General features: G+C 40.5%; 1 long non-coding RNA gene across 1 annotated transcript in view; it reads left to right on the top strand.

The window, feature by feature from the left end:
* The window catches only part of LOC105540732, a 216576-nt gene extending 197720 nt beyond the window's left edge, over positions 1–18856 (top strand). The window contains exon 5 of the long non-coding RNA XR_001006249.1: positions 17742–18856. This is a non-coding gene — a long non-coding RNA (uncharacterized LOC105540732). The remainder of the gene's footprint in view (positions 1–17741) is intronic.
* The last annotated feature ends 5608 nt before the right edge of the window (positions 18857–24464 follow it).

Here is a 24464-nt window from a genome sequence, read left to right as displayed (position 1 = left end):
TTTCAGGAAAGAGGGACTTTTGATTAACCACATGTGTCTATCTTTTATTTCCCTGACTCTAGAATAAGCCTTCAAAATGACAAAACGGGAGTTTTAAACATGTAGAAGTTGAAAAGGGCAAAGAGAATAGGAGGGTGAAAGACAGTGAGAGAAAAGCATCAACAAAATTTGAAAAATGATCAGTTGAATTAGATGAAGAAGTGGTAAATGTTTGAAAAGAGGGATGACAAAGAGAAAACCCATCTCCAAACCCCCTGAAAACTTCAGGTACTGGAAGAAAAGGGTGCATTGATTAGGAATAGTTCAAATAATAATGGGTGAGAAACAGTCATAAAACCCTGGGGGCATACCATAATCTCTTGCTATTCACACTTCAGAAGACTGGTTGGTTCACTCATGCATTTGTGAGTCAGCATGGGGCTTTTCTCAAGGCTAGGCTTGGCCTAGCTCCTTGGCAGCAGCAGCTCTTCTGCATTTGTCTCTCACCCTCCCTTGAGGCCAGGAAGGTAGCACGATCATATCCTTCTCACGGGAAAGGCAGAGGCACAAGAGGACAAGTGAAAAAGCTAAGGTTAGGCTCAGAACTGGCACATTGTCACTCATACCTCATCTACTGGCCAAAGAGAATCACATGGCCAAGTCTAATAATCATATGGCCATGACTCTTTAGTGAGAGGAATTGCAGAGTCACATGGCAAAGGACATGGGTGAAGGGAGAAGTGAAGAATTAGTTCCATTAGTACAATCTGCCTGTCTTAGCTTGGGCTCCTACAAGAAAATACCATGAACTGGGTGGCTCCTAAGCAACAGAAATTCCTCTCTCACAGCTCTGGAGGCTGGAAAGAGCAAGATCAAGGTGTTAGCAGATTCATTGTCTGGTAAGAGCCTGCTTCCTGGTTTATAGACGGTGCCTTCTCACTTTGTCCTCACATGGTGGAAGGGACAAATTAGCTCCCTGGGGTGTCTTATAAGGGCACTAATCCTATTCAGGAGGGCTCTGCCTTCATAATCCAATCGCCTCCCAAATGCCTGACCTCCAAATACCATCACGCTGGGGATTAGGCTTCTACACTTGAATTTTGGAGGGCCATAAACATTTAGCCTATAGCACTGCCACAGCAGGACTGAGAGGATGACCCGAACACGAGACAGCTGCATGGAAGTCTTGTGAGGAGCAGTTAGAACCTCAGGGTTCTCTCTCCAGTCCCATGAATAGCAGAGGGCTGGAGGGGCAGGAGAGGCAAATGTTAAAATAATAGGAAAAAGTAAAAGTCTAGTCTCCACTCCCTATTTATCATCTCCCAGAACTCCAGCAAGTCTGGAGAATACATTGGTAGTCTTTTCAGGAAAAGCTGGATGGACCCAGAGAAAAGACCAACAGACAGTGCTCTACTGGAGCTGAATTGATGGAGGGACATGGTAAATGAAGGAAATTTCTAAAACAAGCAGTTAGTAATTATATATAATTATAAAGTATATATATAGGTGTATATATAATTTTGTAAATATGTAAAATTAGGTATAATTTTTTACATATTTACCTAATTTTATATATTTACAAAACATGTAAAATTATTATATATACTATATATAGTAATATATATACTATATATAGTAATATATATTACTATATACATATGTAAACTTATATATACTATATATACACACATATAGTAATTATATACATGTATAGATTTTACATAGGTGTATATAATAAAATTATAACATATATGATTTTACAACAGTAACGAATTAGAGATGAAATGGAATCAGCCCATGAAGACAATTATTTCAAAGGGTGGTGATGAGAATTGAAGTGATAAATGGAGGAATTATGTGGGTTATATATATATATATATATTTTTTTTTTTTTGAGACAGTCTTGTTCTGTCGCTCAGGCTGCGGTGCAGTGGCATGATCTTGGCTCACTGCAACCTCTGCCTCCTGGGCTCAAGCAATTCTCCTGCCTCAGCCTCCTGAGTAACTGGGATTACAGGTGCCTGCCACCATATCTGGCTAATTTTTTGTATTTTTAGTAGGGACAGGGTTTCACCATGTTTGCCAGGCTAGTCTCGAACTCCTGACCTCAAGTGATCCGCCTGCTTTGGCCTCCCAAAGTGCTGGGATTACAGGCGTGAGCCACCGCGCCCAGCCTAATATCTTTAAAGTCTATTTTATGATGCAGGAGAGATAAGGATGAAGACTCAAAGTCTTTGAGAAGACAAAACTTTGATGTATTCAGAATTACCTCTAGAATACAGGTAATTCTGGACACCTCAGACACATTAGCAACATGTGTTTGTCACTTTGCAACATTGTGGAGATACACACACACACACACAGCAGTGGTAATATTCATGCTGTGGGATAGGTGATTTTTTTCATGTACTTTCCAAACTTTATATAATAAAGATGCATTGATTTCAAATCTGGGGAAAATGTTATCTATCTACCTATTTATTTATTTATTTATTTATTTATTTATTTATTTATTTCATGAAATGAGTGTTTCTGTAAGGGCAGATAGACTACCAAGGAAGTGGTACTTTAAGTAAGTTGATATAATTTCAATTACTCTGTCTTTTGGGGAATGATTTTGCCTTAGGGGATGAATGGATGGCTTAACAGAATCCTGAAAAGAAAATCATTCCATCTCTTCCCTTCCTCTGCTCCTTTCTCTGCATAGTGGCCTTTCTTCACCACATCACAGTTGTCTCAGCCTCCCTCTCACTGTTTCACATGTTTTGTCTCTCACTCCCTCAGGCTATTTTCAGTTTGCCCCCTCCCACTGCCTGATCTATTTTCATGTAAAGAACATGATTTCTGAGAGTCCTGCTTCATTTTTTCTGTTCCCCCTGTGGACTGGCCTGAATACACTTTGTTAGGGAATTATGTTGCACCAACTGCAGGGAATGAATTAAATTACTAATGGATCACTCTTTCTCAGGACTCAGGGGAAAATGCAAGTAAGCTGACTGTGTTACCTCAACTCCCGTGGTTTTGCTAGGTATGCTGGGACCCCAGACTCTGGCTCTCTTACTAGGTACTGGCCATTGTCCCAAATCTCTCTGGCCTCCCCGTCATCTCTGGAACCAAATGGATTTGGATTGGCACCTCTGCCTCTGACCAGTCATGTGGTTTGGATAAATTCTTATGTTTCCTAAGCTTAGGTGTCCTTATTTGTAAGACGGGGTTAATAATATACATCCCACTGTATTCAAGGCTGGGAAACAGCTGCCCCAGCTACAGTAGGATTCAGTGAATAGACATTTCCATCCTTTCTTCCTGCTTAATTTTTCTACTTTTTCTGTTCCGGTTTATTTTCTTAACTAGAAAACTATAATGCTCCTGTCACAACATAAGGAATGTCCTGCCTTCATCGCTGTAGTTGTATCTAGGCTAAGCTCAGACACAAATAGAGATGGAAATAAAGGAACTTAACTCTGGGAGAATGACAGCTGAGAGAGCTTCTCTCTTAAGAAAACCTTTCTCAATTAAAACAAACAAAAATATACCAGGCTGCCTATCTTCCACACCTGTATGATCTTAAGATATTTTTTCTGACCCAGGAACTACAATAGGTTCTTTCAGACTTAACCTTTTTTAAGCCTCAGGCAGCCTTGTGAGATATCATCATCCCCAAATCACAGAGAAGAGAAGTGAAGCTCAGAGAGGTTGCTCCGGGTCAAATTGCTGGTGAATGCTGAAGACAAGATTCAAAACTACAAGAAATCTGAACTCTTCACAAGCTCTGAGGTAGACTCATCTGCTTTAATTTTGCCGCAATTTCCTGTCCCTGTTGCAAGAAGGAACATACTAGGAAACTAACTGAACTTGAAGATACTAATTGATACAAAACACTGATATCTCTACAGTTATTAGCATTGTTCTCTTTGAAAGGATTCCTCCTTTATTTCTTTTTTGTTACCTTCCTCTTAATAATTTATAACTCAGTGGAGTGGTTTCTTGGGATTACCAAGGAATTCATCCATTCATTTGTTTATAACTTCTACACACATCAACCTACTGTGTGCTGGCAACTGTGTGAGACATTAAAGATACACAGATATTGATGAGGTCACAGTCTTGCATAGAGAGACACATATAAATGTACTATGACTGAGTCCTGTGGGAGGGGAGCATGGAGGAATGCTGATGTAACTGAGAGTGGATGCATCAGGTAGGAGGCATTCAGCCACGAGTACCAGAAAACCCAGTTCGAACTGATTTAAACAATAAATGAAATTTATTATCTCACAAGACATAATGTCCAAGTCATGGTAGGCAAAAGTTACAGTATGACCAGGGCTCTGATTCCATTTCTCTGCTCCCCTCTCAGCTCTGCCTTCTTGTGTGGGCTTCATTTGACCTCAGTTCACCTAATGGATGTGGTATCATGGCCAGAAGCATCACCTTGGGCAATAGTTTTCTTGTTTGTGTCTAACAGAGAGAAAAGCTTCTGCTCAAATTGTGAAAACGTATTTTCCTTCATTCAGTACAGGTCACATACCCACTCCGGGGACAACAGCATTCACATGGGATGTAAAGGAACAGGATTATCATTATGGGCTTTGGTAAAAAAAAGACCCCTTCCCTGAAATAGACTTCACTGGAATCATGTACATGGTATAGAAAGTGAAACAAAGAAAGAAGTGAATAGATGCTGGATAGGAAAATCAACAATGTCTATAGCAGAATTCAGAGAGGGAGTGGCATTTGAGCTGGATGTTGATGGGTGAATAAGAGCTCACCAGATAGCAAGGGTTGACAGTGCATTTCTAGTGAAGGAAACAGCTTGTGCCTTTGTGGAAGAGCCTACCACACTTGACACCTGGGCTGCCAGTTCCATGGGAGCAAAGTGGAAGAGGGAAAAGGGGCTTGGAAGAGGTGGGGGTAGTCTAGGAAGGATCACACATCCTTACAAAGTATTTGTTTTCAGTCTGCAGGCAATGGAGAAAAAATGATAGTATTTATGTGACGACAGGGAATATGAGGTTAAATTTCTTCCAGGAAGATTAGCCTCACAGACAGGAGTATAGAGAACAGAGAGGTTAGCAACAAGAAGAGAGCTGCAAAGTTTCAATTAAAGATGTTAAGTTCCTGGCTAAATCAAGCTGGATGTGGATGCAGAGCTAGGGACATATAAGGAGCCTTTGTGAGATCACATTTCCTCTTGAAGTCCCTTCTCAGGGTCACTGAAACAGGAATGAATTGATTATGATAATGGAATGACAGAAGCAGCGTCGGCAAGAGTGAGGCTGGAAGTGCACATATCTAATCCCAGAGCCAGAGGGCCAGGAGTTTCAGGTGTACAGAGGGGTGGGGGAATAGGTCACAATTACCTTCCTTGCTTCCTGGGCTTTTCTGTGTCTACGGTGTTTATCATATGCACAGAGGCTTCTGAGTTAATAATGTGAGACTTGTGATCTTAAGAAGACATAAGGAGAGCCTCAGCACCCAGTCAGTGGACCATGGGGTTCCTCTCTCTGGTTTGTGGTGAGCTGTTTCTTCTCTGTACATTCACTGAGATGCTGGCAGATTCCTGATCTTGTTACCAGGGGCTGTTTCTGCAATTGCTGAGGCTGATATAATCCCTGCTCAGGATGGATTAGGGACTTGCAGCTCAGGCCAATTAGAACATTTGTCAGGCAAAACCCACTGCCAGTGAGTAACAGAGAAGCCTCTCACTCACTCCTAGCCCACAGTCTAGAGATGCAGGGCTTGGGGTGTGTCTTCTTAGGTAGTCTTTTATTTTAGAATTCAAGTTCTTTTGTAAATTACTTTTCTCCATCCCACTGAATTACATCCCACTGAATTACATCCCACTGAATTCTTCAACTCTAGGTTAGAAATTTATCTTGATGGCAGGGAATCTGGGTGGACATCATAGATAGCAGCATGGCCCTCCCCCTTCTGTGGCATAGCACCAGGAGGGGGCACTCTCTTTGCTTTCTAATTTCTCCTCTCTGATGGATCCGTTCTGCCAGCATAAAAACATGCTATAATATCTCACATAACAACAAGAACAACAACAAAGACCTCCTAGACCCCTGGTACTTTCCAACTACCGCTCCATTTATCTGTTCCCCTGTATAGGAAAGCAACTCTAAAGAGTTGCCCAAATTGTTTCTATTTCCTTGTCCCCCATTCTCTCCTTAGTCCATGCCAATCATGTTTGCATCTCTACTGTTGTATGGGAATTGTCCTTATCAAGACATTTGTGATTTCAGTCTGGGTAAATGCAGTGTTAAGTTCTCAATCCCCATTACTTAGTCTCTTATAGCACTTGACACATTTGATCATTCTTTTTTGAAACTTTTTTTTCACTTGGCCTTCAGGTCAACATGCTTTTCTAGTCATCTGCCTATATAACTAGCTGTTTCTTGATCTCCTTGGCTATATCCTCCTTCTTTAATTAGCCCCTAAATGTTGGAGTGTCCCCGGTCTCAATCCTTGGACCTCTTTTCCTTCTCTTAGCTACTCACGCTCGATGAGCTCATCTAGGTTCATGGCTTTACACACCATTAATATGCCAAGGACTCAAAAATGTACTCTTGCAGTCCTGAGCATCATATTTATGTATCTAGCTACCTCCAAGATGCCTCTGTGTGGGTGTCTACCTGGCAACTCGTGACATTGTCATCTACTTTATAATACTATAACATAGAAAGTGTGCTCCAAAAGTGTATATTAGTTACTTTAAGCTACAGAGAGTTGCTTTAATCAGGAATTTGCACTACAGCTGGCTTCGTTGCAGAAAGGCCATCCTCCAGAGGCAGCTACTACAAGCACTTCAGCTATCTTTAACTCTGATCAACACCAGACATTTTGCTAATTAGCATGCTGAAGTCAAAACCGGGTTTTCATTTGTGAAATTAGTGGCTTGTTAATCAGCATAATGGATGTTAGAAATGGGCTTTTATAGGTCGAATTAGAGGTAATCAAGATATGGGAATTGGCTAAAATGTCGTAGGGACATTTTCTACCCGTATAAAAATAAAATATAAGAAGCTACCAAGGCCTATAGGCTGTACCTTTAGAAATAGTACCTGAAGCTAAATTCTTTTTTTATTTATACAATTTTAAAATGAAGTTTTATTTTTTTTGCTTCGAAAAAATGCCAAACATTTTTTAATGAGAGTAAAACTGTCAAATGTGAATGTTAAATTCAGCCAGATGTTGACCTTTACTGTGAATTTAAATCTTTTTTATTTATTTATTTATTTATTTTTATTCACTTTAAGTTCTGGGATGCATGTGGAGAATGTGCAGGTTTGTTACACAGGTATACATGTACCATGGTGGTTTGCTGCACCTGTCAACCCATCATCTACGTTTTAAGTCCCACATGCATTAGGTATTTGTCTTAATGCTCTCCCTCTTCTTGACCCCAGCCCCCCGACAGGCCCCAGTGTGTGACGTTTCGCTCCCTTTGTCCATGTGTTCTCATTGTTCAACTCCCACTTATGAATGAGAACATGTGGTGTTTGATTTCCTGTTCCTGTGTTAGTTTGCTAAGGAGGATGGTTTCCAGCTTCATCCATGTCCCTGCAAAGGACATGAACTCATTCTTTTTTGTGGCCGCATAGTATTCTATGGTGTATATGTGCCACGTTTTCTTTATCCAATCTATCACTGATGGGCATTTGGGTTGGTTCCAAGTCTTTGCTATTGAAAATAGTGCTGCAATAAATATAAATATGCATGTGTCTTTATAGTAGAATGATTTATAATCCTTTGGGTATATATCCAGTAATGGGATTGCTGGGCCAAATGGTGTATCTGGTTCTAGATCCTTGAGGAATTGCCACAGTGTCTTCCACAATGGTTGAACTAATTTACACTCCCACCAGCAGTGTAAAAGCTTAATTCTTAAACACTTCCGTTTCCAGCCATTAGGGCAAAGGATTTCTGGGTGTCTGACCTTGCCTTGGAGTATTACCTTCTGCTGAGTGAACTCCTCATTTGATGCAGTTGTTGGAACACCAGGAAGGATAGTGAGTTGGGATTGCATCAGGCTTATAGAGCAGGCGTATAAATTGCTCTGTGCCTACTTGTTAATGACATTATGTCTGCATATGTGGTAAAATCAGATATGAGACTTGCTTTCATTATAACTTGGTAATGAGGTTGTAAGGCAGTAACTGATTCACCAATTTCAACTCCTTACGTAGCTATAGCTGTCTACCACAATCAGCCTAAGAATTGTGCATTATCAAAGTGGCTTGTGTCCGTTTTCAATACACTTCTAACATAACATGGCCAAAACAGAACTCTTTATTCACCACTACCCCAACATGCTCTCCCCCAGGCTTCCTCTTCACAATAGATGGCACCTGTTTGCTCAGGCCTAAATGTAAAACCTTGCCTGAAACTTGCCTACACCTGTAGCCTATCCAGGAGGTTGCCTAGATCCTACCTTCAAAATATGTCTTTTCCTTGTGCACTTTTCTCCATGTCTACAGGTCATCTCTCATCTCTACCACAATGGCCTCCTAACGGGGCTTACTATTTCTAGTGGCCTCTAGTCAATTCCTACAGAGCTTCCAGAGATGGTCTGTCAAATGTTAATGAGATTAGGTTGTCCTCCTGCTGTAACCCCTACAAAGTTTTCTATCACATTCATAACACAATTCTAGCATCTTGCCATGTTTTCTAAAACCCCTTGTGATTGAGCCCTGACCACTTCTCCAACCTCAACTTTTCCTACTCTTGTCTCACTTTATTCTGGTAATCTTCAATCTTCTCTCTACTCTTTCAGCTTCTCAAACTTATTCCCACCCCAGTGCCTTTCCACCTGCTGAGTCTTCATCAGAAACGCCCTTTCCTTGCATCTGTGTTCACATGTACCTCTTCAGAAAGGGCTTCCTTACCAACCAGCCAGTCTAAAATGGCCTCACTATGGTCATTCTCTATCCTCTGGCCTGCTTACTTTTCTTCTTAACGTATATCTTAGGGAAGAATATTATTTATACCTGCATTTGATAAATATATTGTGGTCTGTTTCCTTCATGAGAACAAAAGCTCCATGAAGACAGAGACATTACACCGTGTTAACAGTTATATCTTCAGTGAGAACAGTAGTGCTGGGCATCTAGAAAATAAATAGTCCTTAAATAGAAGTGAACTGAATTAATGTTTGCAATATTCCAACATATTTCTCTGTTTCTTTCACGCTATAATTTTCAAACACACTGCAATTGGAAGGACAATTGGGGAGTGAGCTGTCTCTTTGTGAGCTGTGCCCCTGTTCACCAATTCATTCTTGTAACTTATTCTTCTTGCATCCCTTCTATCAACAGTCCCTGTAGTAAGTGCTGAGGATGCAACTGTGAGCAAGCCAGACAAATTATCTGCCCTCATGGAATTTACAGTCCAGAGGGAGTCACAAACAGCAAACAAGAAAGTTTGTAATGAGAGTTATGTAGAAAATAATAGAAGACCAAGATAGAGAATGGCAGGGGACATTATTTTATAGAAGGTGGTTAGAGACAGCATCTCAGAAGAGATGATCTTATGCTGAGACCTGAAGGATGAGAGTGAGCAGGGTGTATGGTACAGTACCTGGCAAGTGCAAAGGCCCTGAGGTAGAAAAGGTGGCTGACTCCTAGGGCTAAAAGACCTTACATGGCTAGAGAGCTGTGAGTGAAGGTGGGATCTGTGTCCAGGGACTGGGCATCCAGGGTTTACCCAAGGTGGGTTATATATATTCAATTATAAAACAATTATATATATATAACATATATAATATATATGTTATAACTCATATATATATTTTCAGTTATAAAACAACTGAAATATTTTGGGTTATAGTAAAATTCTTATATTTTAAAAATTGCTCTGTAGGCTAGGTGGAAATGGATCAGGTTTCAGGCCAGAGTGAAAGCAGGGACGTTAACTAGAAGGCAGTTGAGATGCTTGAGCTAGAAATGGCAGAGGTTTGGACTGAGACAGTGGCAATTGAAAGGGAAAGACATCACTAGATGAGGACTCTGTTTTGCAGGTAGAACAAGCAGGAGCTGGGAGAGAATGCAGCAGGGGTATCCAGGGCTAGATACATGAAAGCCCATCAATAAACATAGGACTATATTGTATCCTTAGGAAAAAAGGAGAAATAAGAATGTTTCCCAGATTTCTAGCTTTCATAACAGGAAGGAAGGACATTGTTGCTTTCTGAGATGGGAAAGACTGAGAGAGAAATAGCATTCATAGGAGTATTTACTTCTGATTTGAATATTTTAATTGTGAGATGGCTTCCACACATCGCGTTAAGTAAATATTTGAATATGCCACACCAAAGAGAGGAGAGTTCTGGGCTAGATCTAGCAGTTTAGGATCCTTTCAAATACAGAGGATGTTTACAGCTGTGGGAATAGATAACATCATCCAGGAAAGACTGGAGAAGTGAAGATATTCCAGAACGAGGCCCTGGGGAAATCTAACAGTCCTGGTCAGTTAGAAGAGGAGAGGCTTAGAAGGAAATAAGAAGAGTGAAATAAGAAGAAATCCAGGATAGTGAGGTATCCTGGAGACAAAAGAAGAAAACATTTCTCGTAGGAAGTTTGTCAGTTAAGCTGACTGCTGGTGAAACACTAAGAGAGAAGAGGAGGGAAGAGTGTAGATTGCATTTGGCAACACAGAGGTTGTTAACTTTGACAACAGTAGTTTCCGTTGAGTAATGGCAACGGAAGTCAGGCGTTAGTTGAAGAGTAAATTGGAGATGCAGAGAGTAGAGGAAGATTGCTTTTAGGAAGTTTGACTGTGAAGAGGAGCAGAAAAATATTGCAATAACTAGAGAAGTATGTGGGGTCAAGGGAGAACATACCACTTTTTTTTTCTGATAGGAGACTAATGGGACTGTTTCAGTAGAGAGGGAGAGATTGTGTGGAAGAGAGGGGAGAGGTTTCGTTTAAAAGTCAACAGAGAATGAGATCCAAAGTAGAAGCAAAAAAAAAAAAAAAAAAAAAAAAAAAAAAGGCTTTTGGTAGGAGGAGAGTTTTTATTTAATGGAAGTTAGGATGTAAAGAGTGCTTGCTTTTCTTATTTCATTGCTGAGGCCAACGGCTGAGAATAATAGATGGGAGTAGCTCTGCTTTCTGAAGTGAGGCAGGGCACCATTTAGGCAAGACCTGGAGAGAGACATTTTGCCCCCTTCACCCATCAACTAACTCCAGTTTTGTCTACTTAGCCCATCAGGTAACTTTAGGCAATATAAGACATAAGAAATACATAAGAAAGGCAAGGCGCAGTGGCTCACGCCTGTAATCCCAACACTTTGGGAGGCCAAGGCTGGCAGATCACAAGGTCAGGAGTTCAAGACCAGCCTCACCAACATGGTGAAACCCCGTCTCTACTAAAAGTACAAAAATTAGCCAGATATAGTAGTGTGTGCCTATAATCCCTCTACTCAGGAGGCTGAGGCAGGAGAACTGCTTGCACCCGGGAGGTGGGGGTTGCAGTGAGCCAAGATTTCGCCACTGCACTCCAGCCTAGGCGACCGAGTAAGACTCCATCTCAAAAAAAAAAAAAAAGAAAAATATGTAAGAGTTTATGAGAGAGCTGGTAGTGAGTGAGAGGCTTAGGAGATGGTCAGTTTGCTGTTCCTCCTGACATGAGAGAGCAGGGGGGCTTTCCTCCCTCTCCAAGCCAATCAGGAGGGCTTACCTGTATCTCTGGAGTCTGGTGCACTCAGAAACTGTTGCCTCCCTGACTATACCTAAAAATGTCTATGGATGAAAGGCTGTGGGGAGTCATCAGTGGCAGCAGGGCAAACATTCATTGGAAATGGCCTGCACTTCTAAAGCCACCAGGACCAAATGTTTTATTTGGTTTTGTTTTCCTGTGGGTCATAAACCTGACAAAAGGTAGTGAGTCTTGAGATTTCTTGAAAGGCATCTTCCCAATAGGATGCTCTAGAGAGATGAGGTACCACCAGAGTGAGAGTCTGTGTCGATGGGCTGGAACCCAGGGGGTGTCAGTAGAACCATAAGACACCCACTGGAGAGGACACTTCCCACATAAGGCAACTGCTGATGGGAAGCTCCCAGCGGGGAGACATGTGAGGGACCCACAAAGGAACCAATCAGGGAAGAAGTTACATTTGAGCTGTGACACACAGAGGGCCCCAGTGCCGTGATACCAACACACCAGCAAAGAAAGATGGTGGCCTTTTCTCTGAACACTCTTCTCCGGAGATCAGCCCAAGAGAGAACCAGGAATAGGATTTAGACAGCAAGAAGGAGATAGAGAAGGAGAAGAAATGCAGAAGCAGGCAAAAAAATAAAGAAACCAATCTCATCCTCTTTCCTCATTACAGGCTCTTGTACCTGAGTGAAAGGCCAGCAACTCTGTGGAGCAAAGCCTTGGGGGCAGTTAAATTGGATGAGAGGTTGAAGTTTTGACATCAAACTGGGTTTGACTTTTTAAATACTTTAAAAACCATATATATATATATATATATATTTTATTAAGAACAGAGATTGACAGGAGAAGTAATGATATACACGAGAGCCATCCTGGGGTGGGGAAGAACAATTCCACAGAGGGAGTGTAAATGGGCGAGAAGGAATCAAGTTGCTTTCTGCCTGCCCCTTGCTGATTCCAGCTTTTTCAATAAACTGGTTATGGTTTAAATTTGTTTCTATCTTAAAACTTTGTGATGTTTACATTGTTGCAGTCCAAATAAAACTTACATATGACAGTTTACAAGCACTGCTGTGATTCCTGGTCTATCATGTTGTAGACCAGGTTTATACATTTAAAGGCATCCACATGCCTAGCAGGTAGCAAAAATGGATGAGGCAGGTGAGGAGCAATAGAGAACAGTGAGGACTGGAGAATGCCGGGCCTTTAATGTTTTAACAACCCTCTTTGGGTCAAACAACACAAATATGCAAACTACAAATGACTTTTGTGTTAGATATACAAAAGTATCTTCCCCTACCCAGGCCTTTGTAAGCCTACATTGCATTAAGTGTGGCTGTGGGAGGGGACAGGGAACAAGGCAATATGACATGCCTCCGCCTCACACACACATACTGTGATGATGCCGCTTACTAGAAAAGTGCAGAAATATTCTGAGATTTCCCAAATCTATAATTTATGATTCTTGTCAGCATTCTAGTTACACACAGGAAAGCATCAACCTGTCATCTGAACGTTGACAGGAGAATAGATGAGAGAAACAGAGACTGTGCTTCACAAAAATTCCTCTTCCCATCACAGGCCAGATCCTGGTAATGAACACCAACGCCAACCATTGCTTTACCAAGGAAGCCACTTTTTAAAAGGCTTCAGTTCAATTCATTCAGTTTTTACTGAGTGTCTAGGACATACGAGAAAATTTTAGGAGGTCAGCTTTGACCAGAAGAAACTGTACATTCTTGTATACAATCTTGTCATTTAGAATTCTGCCTGAGTAGCAATATACTAGCCTGAAGCAAAATATCCTGTCAGCAAATAAGAGATCCCTCAACCTAAAACAAAACATATGCGGGAAATAGAGAAACCGAATTTCAGAATGTGAATAATCATATGCTAGAGAAAAGGAGAAGTAATTGTATTTCATTAAATGTTTGCTTTCTAAATGATTCCCTAAAAAGGAACCGAGATTCATTTATTTACATTATATTTGAAAATGCCCCAGATTCTTACATTGGAAGAGTCCTCAAAGGCTATCCAGACAACATTCTCACATGAGAGAGTTGCTCTTTAAGGTAGGACCCCCTTCCGGATGGTTCATCCCACGTAAGCTTTTTCACTCATGATGATCAGAACCAGATTCTGGCACTGTGAGCTGTCCCAAACCAGATGCAACTAGCTGATGGAATCTAGAAAGATCTATGGTGCTGGACAAAGTTTAAGGGCCTGGTCATACAAGATGCATGGATCTGTATCTGAGAATTGGTCTATAATCAGGAAGTAACCGTGGTGGTAATGATGGGTGAAAGGACAAGGGAGGCGGAGGTAGCATTGGACAAGGACCTAACTAAATCTTGGAAGTAGTAGTCTGCTCAGGCCAGGGCGGGACATCGATAGACAACCAGAGTGGTTCTAGTTGAGAGAGATGACTGCAAGAATCAGTAAAATCCCTGAAGACCTGAGAACAAGGCAAGGACTCAGAATTAGGGAGAAGAGTCTCTAAGAACACAGTAATGTCTGTAACAAGAGTGTCCAGAAGACAAGCCTTGAGCAACTGATAGACATCTCTGTGTCCCTTCTTCTGAGTCAGTGCTGGCCTGGGTGGCATTTGCCTGCTGGTGTACATTGTTTTATCATCTAATACATTGTTTTTATCATCTAGAAGAAGAGAGATATGAAACATAATGTGCCCTGTTCCCTTGACAGGGGACTGTGAGTTTCCATCCATGATAGGCTAAATCTAAATTTTGCAGAATTTTCCTTAAATTGAATGGCTTCCTCTTCTTTAATTATTTTCTTCTTTTGATTTTCATTATGCCACCTTCTCCTGGTTTTTATCTTATATGATTGGCCTTCTCTTTTACTGGCTCTGCTTCCTCTAACTGGTCTCTAAATGTTAAACACTTGTAAGGCTCAGTTTTGAGGTCTCTCTTCTGTTTCCTTCCATTCCTACTCACATGGCTCATGTCCCATCTATGTGTTGATGATTTCCAATTTTTGTTGCTCTAACCAGGACCTCCTCCCCGAGCTCCAGACTCATGCATCTAACTTCCTACATGATACATCCACGTGTGAGTCAAATTGGAATTTCAATATAATATATCCAAAACATAACTGTTAACCCTCTCTGTTGTCTACAACCTGTTCCTCCCACTCTTTCTCTATCTTCTCAAATGGCAGCACCATCCAATGGAACATTTAAGCCAAAAACCTAAGAGTCCTCCTTCATTCCCCCTTTTCCTCATGGCCCCATCAACATCCAATTCTTCAGCAAATCCTGTGATCTTTATATATTAAATGTTTCTGGAACCAATCCATTTCTCTCTACCACATTACCACTCTACTCCAATCTACTTCCTCTGTCCTCTCGAATACTGTTCTGTGTAAACTCCCACATACTCTGTTCTGTACTCAATAGCCAGTGTGATCTTTTGAAAGTATAATTTAGATAATTTGCTGCCTGAACAAGTCCTGCCCATGCAAAATGTACGTAGTAATCTCCCATCACAATCAAAATCCAGAAAGCCTTTTCTGAGCTTCCTCTGCCTACCCATCCAATTTCATCTTGGTACTACGTTCCCATTCACCTTCCCTCAGCCACACCCTGCTCTCTTGCTACAATAGCTCAGCCTCAATCCTGACCGAAGGCCTTTTCACTTGAGTTTACCTAGCCCAGAAAGCTCTTTCTAGAATTGGCTGGCTCTTGTCATTCTGATCTCAAAATGTCTCCTCCTTGGAAGGACTTCCCCAGCACCCAGCCTAGAGAGCTCTGCCCCCGCCCTCACATTCCCCCTTTGGTCTTACTCTTTTTCTTAATATTACATTCCTTTCCCCACACTACTTGTCAGTGTATAAAGTCATTTATCTTGTTGATTATCTGTCTCCTCATCACTAGAATATGAACTCCAGGAGAACAGGGACCTTATCTATCTTGTTGCTTGTTAGACTCCTATATTAGAAAGGAGGATACTACATCTGGGTGTTTAATGATCATTTATTGAGTAAAAGTGAACTCTACCTGCATATAACTTCCACTCATTGATCAGCTGGAGGTATGTTCAATAAGTCTATTATTTCTTTAATGTGACGACCCTTTCAATATTTGAAGGAAGCGTTTATTATGTATGCCAATATAGCTCTGTGTATGTGTATGATGTCTTTCTCCTGACTAAATATCTGCAAGTATTTAAATTAATCCTCATATGAAAGAATTTCCAGATACTTCACTATCCAGGTCACCTGCCCCTGGATAAACTCCAAAAGAAGACTCTCCAAAGTTAGTTCCAATGGTTTCCAAAAATAAACTGAATGACACCAAATATAGGTAGTGGAAAAAATGCTTTCAGGCTGAGATTAACAGCCAACTTCTGTTCTGGTCTGAAGTATTTTTCTGTAATGCAGAATTTAAGCCATAGAAAATATTAAAAGATTTTATTTTCTCTTTTAGAGCAAATAGTTCTCTCCCACAGCCCCCAAGCAATCAATCTTAGACATGTATTATTTACTTTCTTGCTTACTCCTTCCTGAGCTCTGATCTAAGAGAGGCAGACTAGAAGAAGACAGGGTCTCTGCTGGTATTTTCAGCCCTTGGCTCTTCTCTGAAGTTCAGATGTGAACCTCCTGTTTCCTCGTCAACACCTTCCCGGTTGTTTCACAAACACCTCTTATTTCAACACCTATCCCAAATTAGATTTTCCTCTCCCTCCCCCAGCCTTCTCTTCTCTGTTCTTTCCAATGCCTGTAAATGATACCGCCATCAATCCAGTCATCCAAGCTCCAAACCTCAGAGCCATTTTAGACCTTTTCTTTCTTGATACTTGGATCCAATCAGTTTTCAACTCTGCCAATTTTACCATTTCCTTCACCTCTATTTTCACAGCACTAACTCAGGCCTTTATAACCTCTTATTTGTAGCCTCCTGAACTGGGTGCCTGTTTTCCCACCCCTGCCTTGCTTCATTTAAGTCTTATCTACATTGCAGTCATGGGCACTTTCAGTACAACTCCATTACGATGGAGCGCAAACACCTGGCATGCTACCTGAAGCCTCCTTTTGCCTGACCTACCTCCCTCTGGTAATCTTTCTTGAGTAGCACTTAATTCTAAGAAAACAAAGTCAAGAATTCTCCCTAAACACCACATACGCTTGTCTTCTATGCCTTTTCTTTTCCCCTCTACCTGGACTTCCCTTCTCAACTTTCTTCACCTTTCTAATACCCTCAAGGATTAGAGGAACAGCTGCTTCTCTGGGGAGCCTTTCTGACCCACTACTTGGGCCATAAACCCCTCTTTTCTGCCAAGACAGGGCCCAGCATGATTTCTTATCTAAAGCACCCAACAGGAGCTATTGAAATTATTTGTTTTTTATATCCTCACAAGGCTGCAAGCTCCTTAAAGTCAAAACAATTCTTATTTATCTTTGTACCTCCCCTGTAAGACCTAGCTAAGTGGGGAGCACATAGTAGGTATTTCATAAATATTAACTGATCCAAAATATCATTTAAGAGGCTGAAACTTAAGTCTAGATAAGGAACTCTTAGGCCTAAAATAATATCAGAATGTCCCTACATTACAAAATACGAGTGTTTCTAGTTCTTCATCATTCACAGTTCCTGATATTTCACATCTTGTGTTCAGAAACACTTCTAATAAAATTTCTCATGCACCAGCAGCAGAATTCGGGGGACTTAGGGTGGTTAGTGGTGCAATTATATGCTATCTCTTACCTTTTTATCTTTGGCCAAACCTATTTTAAATAGTATGGAGGGCAAGACATATGTCCAAGGCCAAGATGATGAAGTTTCTTGTGATTTAAAAGCAGCGCATAGTTATTAGACAATGGAGACTCCATTGTGCTATTGTTATTTATGTACATCTCTTAGTCCCTACTACAATGCTTCCATCTGGAAGGCAAGGCTTGGGGCTTATTTAGCCTTGAAACTATTACACTGTCCATCGCAATGTCCCAAACAGAGGATGATCTCCATCAATGTGTATTGAATTGAGTTGAGGCTGCCAAGTGGAAAGGAGCTTCATTGAGACACCAATTTGTTTGTGACAGTCATGGAAAAATATGTAGCAACCATTTCTTTCTCTTTGCAGTGAACTTGCTTGTCAAATGCCTCTTTAAAAAGCGAGTGAAGATAATTGCAAGTCAGCTGGAAGTGCTGCCAAGATATGACCTCCAGGAAGGCCCAGAAGACAAGTGATATTGTGTGGACTGCTACAGCGCAATGTCTAACTGATTCAAAATGAAGAATCAATTTGAAATTAAGATGAGAAAAGGCATCCAGCACTTATATTATAGCAAAAAACATTGTCACCAGGCCCTGGGAAAGATGAGACCACCTCCCTTCCCTTCTCAGGCTCCCTTTCCCTGTCAGACTGTAGCTCTTAAAGGCTGTCATCCTCCAAGGGTATTCCCTAAGTACAGCATAGCATCTCTGTTACCCTTTGAATTCAACAATATTGATCTCCTCCAACATTTTCATTCCTTTAGTCAAAAGTCAGCTGTCAAACGCAAGGCACAAGTGCAACTTTAAGGAATTCATGGCCAATATTTGTCATGTCATTTCATGGATTGTCTGCAGGCACATAAAACATATAATGAGGATACTGATCCAAGATACATGGCACACAATTAAATTGTGAAAAAACATGACTCTGAGTCCAGAAGTTCTTATTTTTTTGCAGTCTTCAGAGTATCGTATAGGCCCCTTGAAAAATAAATTTGCAGAGTGTGAATGTTAATTTACTTTCACCTTCAGAAAACAGATTTTCCACATTTATAAAAGAGAAATAGTGACTATTCTAGACAATAGAGCCCAGCAAGAATACTCAAACTAGTATAACCCTATTTCTCTATACCACAAAGACATCTTGTAGGCATGTTCCTCTGAAGGACTTGACTTAGAATTATGCTTTTTTTCCTCCTTTTCTCTCTAAAAGCAAAAAGCACCATAATCTTGCTGTAGTATAATCAAAACAGAGTCCGATGTGAAACCAGAGCCTTGAGTTTTCATCCTTCATTTGTTACTTAAAAGTTGACATAAGAAAAATTATTTAACTTCTCTTAACCTCAGTTTCTTATCTATAAAATGGGATTATAAAATGTATCTCACAAAGTAGTTATGAGGATTAAAGGAAATGGGAAACATGCTTATTTGGTTTTGAATCCTGGTTTGGTCTAACTATCAATAAAACTCATTAAGATGGAATGTTCAGGTATCCTCAGCATTTTGTTGTTGTTTCCAATTACTGATGATTAAAACATGGAGTAAAATATCTGTGGCATTTCTGAAAAACTGTGAGCCCATCACAAATCATCTAAAGCTCTGCTTTCATACAGGTGAGTCAGAGTTCAAGCCAACAAGCCAAGGAGAGACCTATGCTGCTGCAGCTTTCTTGCTTCTCAGAACCAACAGCAGCAGCAGCACCTAACACCTAGCAAGCAGGCACTCTATGCCAGGTGCCAAGCTGTGCACCTTATATTCATCCTCTCCCCTCATCCTCAGCATGACCTCAAGAAGCTTGAGCTCCTCCACACAGAACCATGGCCCCCAGTGGAGGCTGCACATATGGCCCAGGCAGACCACAGGCAGCCTGCTCTCAAGAAGAAGGCTTGTTATTCTAAGGCTGAACCCTGAAGGATGCGAATTAATGAGCAATCTGTGTCCCTAGCCACCTTGCTTCATTTTTATAGTATAGTCTCTTGATCTATTGCAATATCAGAAGAGGCCTCTCAAACATCCATGTTTCTGCTATGTTGCCTCTTCCACAATTGCCAGGGTGATCTTCTGAACCCAGGCCACCCATGGAGCTGGGAAGGTCTCTGGAACCCTGGGCCTTTGGTCTCTCCATCCTCTGAGTGCCTGCGGCCCTTGGCAAACAGCACTGTTGCTATCATGCCTTCTCTATCAGGAGAAAGAGAGGTTCTGGAAGGTAAGAACTACCCCTCGTTGATCATTGTATCTAGTGGAGTGCATGGGATGATGGCAGGGGCTCCTTCCACATATGTTCTATTAGGACAATGATTCTCAACCCTGGATGTACACCTACAATTACCTAGGAAGTTTTTAAAAATACATATCCAAGCCCATGCCCAATCATAGTCAATGGAATCAGACTCTCTAGGCATGAGGATGGAGTCCCAGGTAACCCTAACATATTAACAGGCCTGAGATCCACAGTATTTTTGTGTATGTCTGGCTCTTCTCCATCCCCTTGGCTCCTCTGACCCATTTAAGAAGTAAAACTGGCCTGCAGCCAGCCCCTTTCCCTCCTCTACCTCACTGGGGCCCTGCTGGCCTGCAGCGAGCCTGCCTGCTCTTCTTCTAACCAGGCCTCCAGATAAGTAGTCTGTGCTCTGCCCTCATGAGTAAGCCCTGCAATCCTCTGTCAGCTCTGTGTCAGGGCAGGTGGGCCTGTTTGATTCCAGAGCTCACTCTTAGGAAACCCATTATTATTGTAGCCTAAGCCTCATTCACCAGTATTTGTTTTCAGTAATAAACTTGACATTTATATCTCCATTTGCTTAACGTCCCCCTACCTCATCAATGGATTTAGAATTTAGGAAGGGGAGAGATTTATTATCAAACTCAAACTCAACAACATCCTTTTTTTTTTTTTTTTGGCCTGACATGCATAGTCTGTAATAGGTGCTCAATAAATATTTGTTGACTGAATCAATTTCCTATGCACTTCTAGTAATATCCATTCTCTAAATTTCGGTCTCACTTTTTCTCTGTCTCTTTCTTGCACAAGCTACAGATGGTATAAATGCTGCAGTCCTTGGGAAGACTGAAAAAGCAGTCAGACAGATGTGTTGTTCATAGCTCCCTAGTCAGGCATAACTAAACATTTACATTTATTACCAATTAGAGGGGAAACAGACTGTAGTTTTATGCACTGTATGTGGCTGGATATATTTCTTTTTGGGATCTCACTAAAAATTTTAAAATGTACCATTGGATCTCACTCTTTTACCAGCTCAAACCTCATTGAAAACACCATTTAAATAGAGGTCTACCAATGACAGCACAATTCTGTTGCATTCTCCTACCCAAGCACAAAATACCATGGAGGTGGAAAGGCAATGCTGCAGAGAGGCAACTGACCCAGTATGATTGAGCTGAACCTCCTTCACTAAGACTTTGTGGCCATGCAGAACTGATGAAGTTGTGGTAGACTATGTTGAAACTATGCTGTAAAGTTGTTGATGGCACACAGTGTGCAACAGTGCTTGTGGACACATAGAGCTTTGCTGTGTGTGCAGCCCTTTTTCCATTTAGGACAAAATAGTGTGAGTGGACATAGTACTCGACAGGACTGTGAAACCATTGGTTCCACAGGGTTTCAGACCCAATGCTAAAGAATTCACTGTGTTTAGCTGAGTTCCATCTAACCTGGTATCCATCTTACATCTAAAACACTGACCCAACCCCATGAAAAAATCGAAGGAAAACACTGGCTAAGGTATAGGTAACCTGAGCTCTGGTTTCAGCTCTTACTAACACAGCTTCTTCACCTGCAAAACCAGATGATTGGTTTGAGGAACTTTGCTGAGGAAATCATGATATTTAATTACAGATTTATATACTGTATAAAAATTTCATCCTATGTTTAGTAACAACAAGAGCAATTTCAAAACAACCTAAAGGTCAACAATAGGGTAGAGACTGGAAGATACATTGTAGAGAAACCAGATGAATCACATAACTGTTAAAAACCACTTTGCACCCTCTCTAATGGATGTAATGAATGGCTATGATGAAACACAAGCAAACAAATGGAAATTAATCAATTCCGGTGAGGATGTGGAGAAGTTGGAACTCTCATGCATTGCTGGTAGGGATGTAGAATGATAGAGCAGCTGTGGAAACACTTTGGTGTTTCCTCAAAAAGCTAAAAATAGAATTACCATATGATTCTGCATCTTTCACTCTAGGTATATACCCAAACGAACTGAAAATAGACACTCAAACAAGAACACGTATACATATGTTCAACACTATTCGCAACAGTCAGAAGAAACAACCCAAATGTCCGTTAATGGATGAATGAATAAATAGCGGTATATACATACAATGGAATATTTTTCTGCCATAAAAAAGAGTGAGGTACTGATATATGCTACAAGGTGGATGAATCGCAAAATCATTATTCCAAGTGAAAAGTCAGACACAAAAGGTTCACATATTGTATGGTTTCACGTACGTAAAATATCCAGAATAGGTAAATCCAGAGACCGGATGCAAATTGGTTGTTTCCAAGTGCTACCAGAAAGAAGAATGAGGAAAAACTGCTTAATGGGTATGGAATTTTACCTTGGAGTGATAGGAATGTTTTGAAATCAGATGGAGATGATGGTTGCACAACATTGTGAAGGTAGTAAATGCCACTAAACTCTTCACTTTCAAATGGTTAATTTTATGTTATGTAAATTTCGCCTTACATTATTTTTTAAAATCATGGTTTTTAAAGAATATTTACTGACAAGGGAAAATTCACACCATGTACCTATTATTAAAAACTGGACTTACAATATGATCTCAATTTTGAAAGATTAAAAATGTACATGTGAGTTTGTGCATATATACATACATACACATACACACACACACACACACACACACGTATATATACTCATCCTCCTCCCCTCAAAGAATACTGAAAAGAAATTCAGAACTCTGATATTTGAATTATAGGTTGTTTCATTTTCTTATTCCTTAAAATGAACATATGTTAATTTTATAATTTGAGGAAAAAATCAATGTTATTGAGTAAGAATTGGGTTATAAGAACATCGCTAAAGTTTTCTCCAGCTCTGCAGTTCTAGTAGTCTCAACATGTTGCATTTTCCAGAATACCTATTAGATGCTGGGCAAGAGGGATAAGCTTTTAGAGTGGACACCTAGGAAATGATGATTTAAGGCAGGCAGGCAATGTTGGAGCACAGAGACATTTAGAATACAAACATTTGTATAGGCAGTCTATATGCATAACTTTTGCCCTCATCACACCGGCCGTAAGTGATGCCATTAGAAGAACATACATATCCATTATTCAGCTCATGGCTCATTCCCTAATGGCTCCTTTAAGAATAATGTTTTCAGGGTAACAGGCATGGCTTTCGTATTCAATCTTTTCATAATGCATTCATTTCAAAATAAAATACATACACCTGTCCTGCACAACTACCCAAGCTGAATTCTTTCTAGATAAATTAAATTGTTTGGTTTTTTATTTACTTTCTTTTTCTTAAAAATAACATTCTCCAGCTGATGTATTCCAATGGGTGGCTTTCTAAAATGATCAGCTCCTGTGTGGCTTGTGGGAAACTGAAAATTTCACCATCCTTGATTCTACCTACCTCATCCTCTTCCTATTACTCCATATCAAAGGGACATTGAGGCCGGGCACAGTGGCTTATGCCTGTAATCCCAGCCCTTTGCAAGGCCGAAGCGGGTGGATTGCTTGAGGTCAGGAGTTCAAGACCAGGTTGGCCAACATGGTGATCCCGTCACTACTAAAAATACAAAAATTAGCCAGGTGTGGTGACGGACACCTGTAATCCCAGCTACTTGGGCAGCTGAGGCAGGAGAAATGCTTGAACCTGGGAGGTAGAGGTTGTAGTGAGATGAGATTGTACTATTGTACTCCAGCCTGGGCGACAAGAGCAAGACTCCATCTCAGCAACAACAACAACAACAAAAGAAAGTGACACTGAAAATATGGAGAATTAAAAAGTAGAATTTGACTTAGCATTTACAAAGTCTGTGTACTTTACTCTATATTCACAGTTTTAATTTTTAATGTTTATGGATACATAATGGTTATATATATTTATGGTATATATGTGATATTTTGATACATGCAATCAGTGAATGAATGGATTATGAATATATATATATATATATACACACATAGTATATATACACAGTGAAATATATGTCAGCCTTAAAAAAAAGCAAAATCCTGTCATTTACAACAACATGGATGGACCTGGTGGACATTAAGAGAAATAAGCCAGGCACAGAAAGACACTGCATGTTCTCACTCATATGTAGAAGCCAAAAAGATTGATCTCATGTGGATTGTGAATAGAATGGTGATTACCAGAGACCGAGAAGGCTAGTGGGGAGTGGGGGATGACGATGGTTTGGTTAATGGGTACAAAAATACAGTTAGATACAAGGAATAAGATCTAGTGTTCAAAAGCACAGTAGGGTGACTATAGTTAATAGTAATTTATTGCATATTTCAAAATAGCTAGCAGAGGAGATTTGGAATGTTTCCAACACAAAGAAATGATAAATGTTTGAGGTAATGAATGAATATCCCAATTACCTAGAAGTAATTGTTACGCATTGTATGGCTGTATTACAAATTTTGTTGTTGTTGTTTTATTTTTACCATTTTATAATATTCAGTGAGTCTCTCAAACTACTAATTACCTTTGTGGATGAAGAATCCCCACTCTTTGCCTCACTACTTTTGGGTCAGTAGGCGTAAAAGAGAAACTAAATTATTAAAATATTTGTGCAGAAAAGAGACCAGATTACATTCTGATAGTAGAAAATCCCTGTACCGGCTGGGCATGGTAGCTCACGCCTATAATCCCAGCACTTCAGGAGTTGACACAGGAGGATCAATTGAGCCCAGGAGTTTAAGACTGCCCTGGGCAACATAGCACATAGCAAGACCTCATCTGAAATATATTTATGTACATATATCTATAAAGATTAATTTTTTTTTTTGAGACGGAGTTTTGCTCTGTTGCCCAGGCTGGAGGGAGTGCAATGGTGCGATCTCAGCTCACTGCAA

Source organism: Mandrillus leucophaeus, unplaced genomic scaffold (genome assembly GCF_000951045.1).
Source record: "Mandrillus leucophaeus isolate KB7577 unplaced genomic scaffold, Mleu.le_1.0 Scaffold226, whole genome shotgun sequence".
NCBI lineage: Eukaryota > Metazoa > Chordata > Mammalia > Primates > Cercopithecidae > Mandrillus > Mandrillus leucophaeus.
The sequence above is the reverse complement of the archived record's forward strand: the minus strand, read 5'-3'. Positions and strand labels throughout refer to the sequence as shown.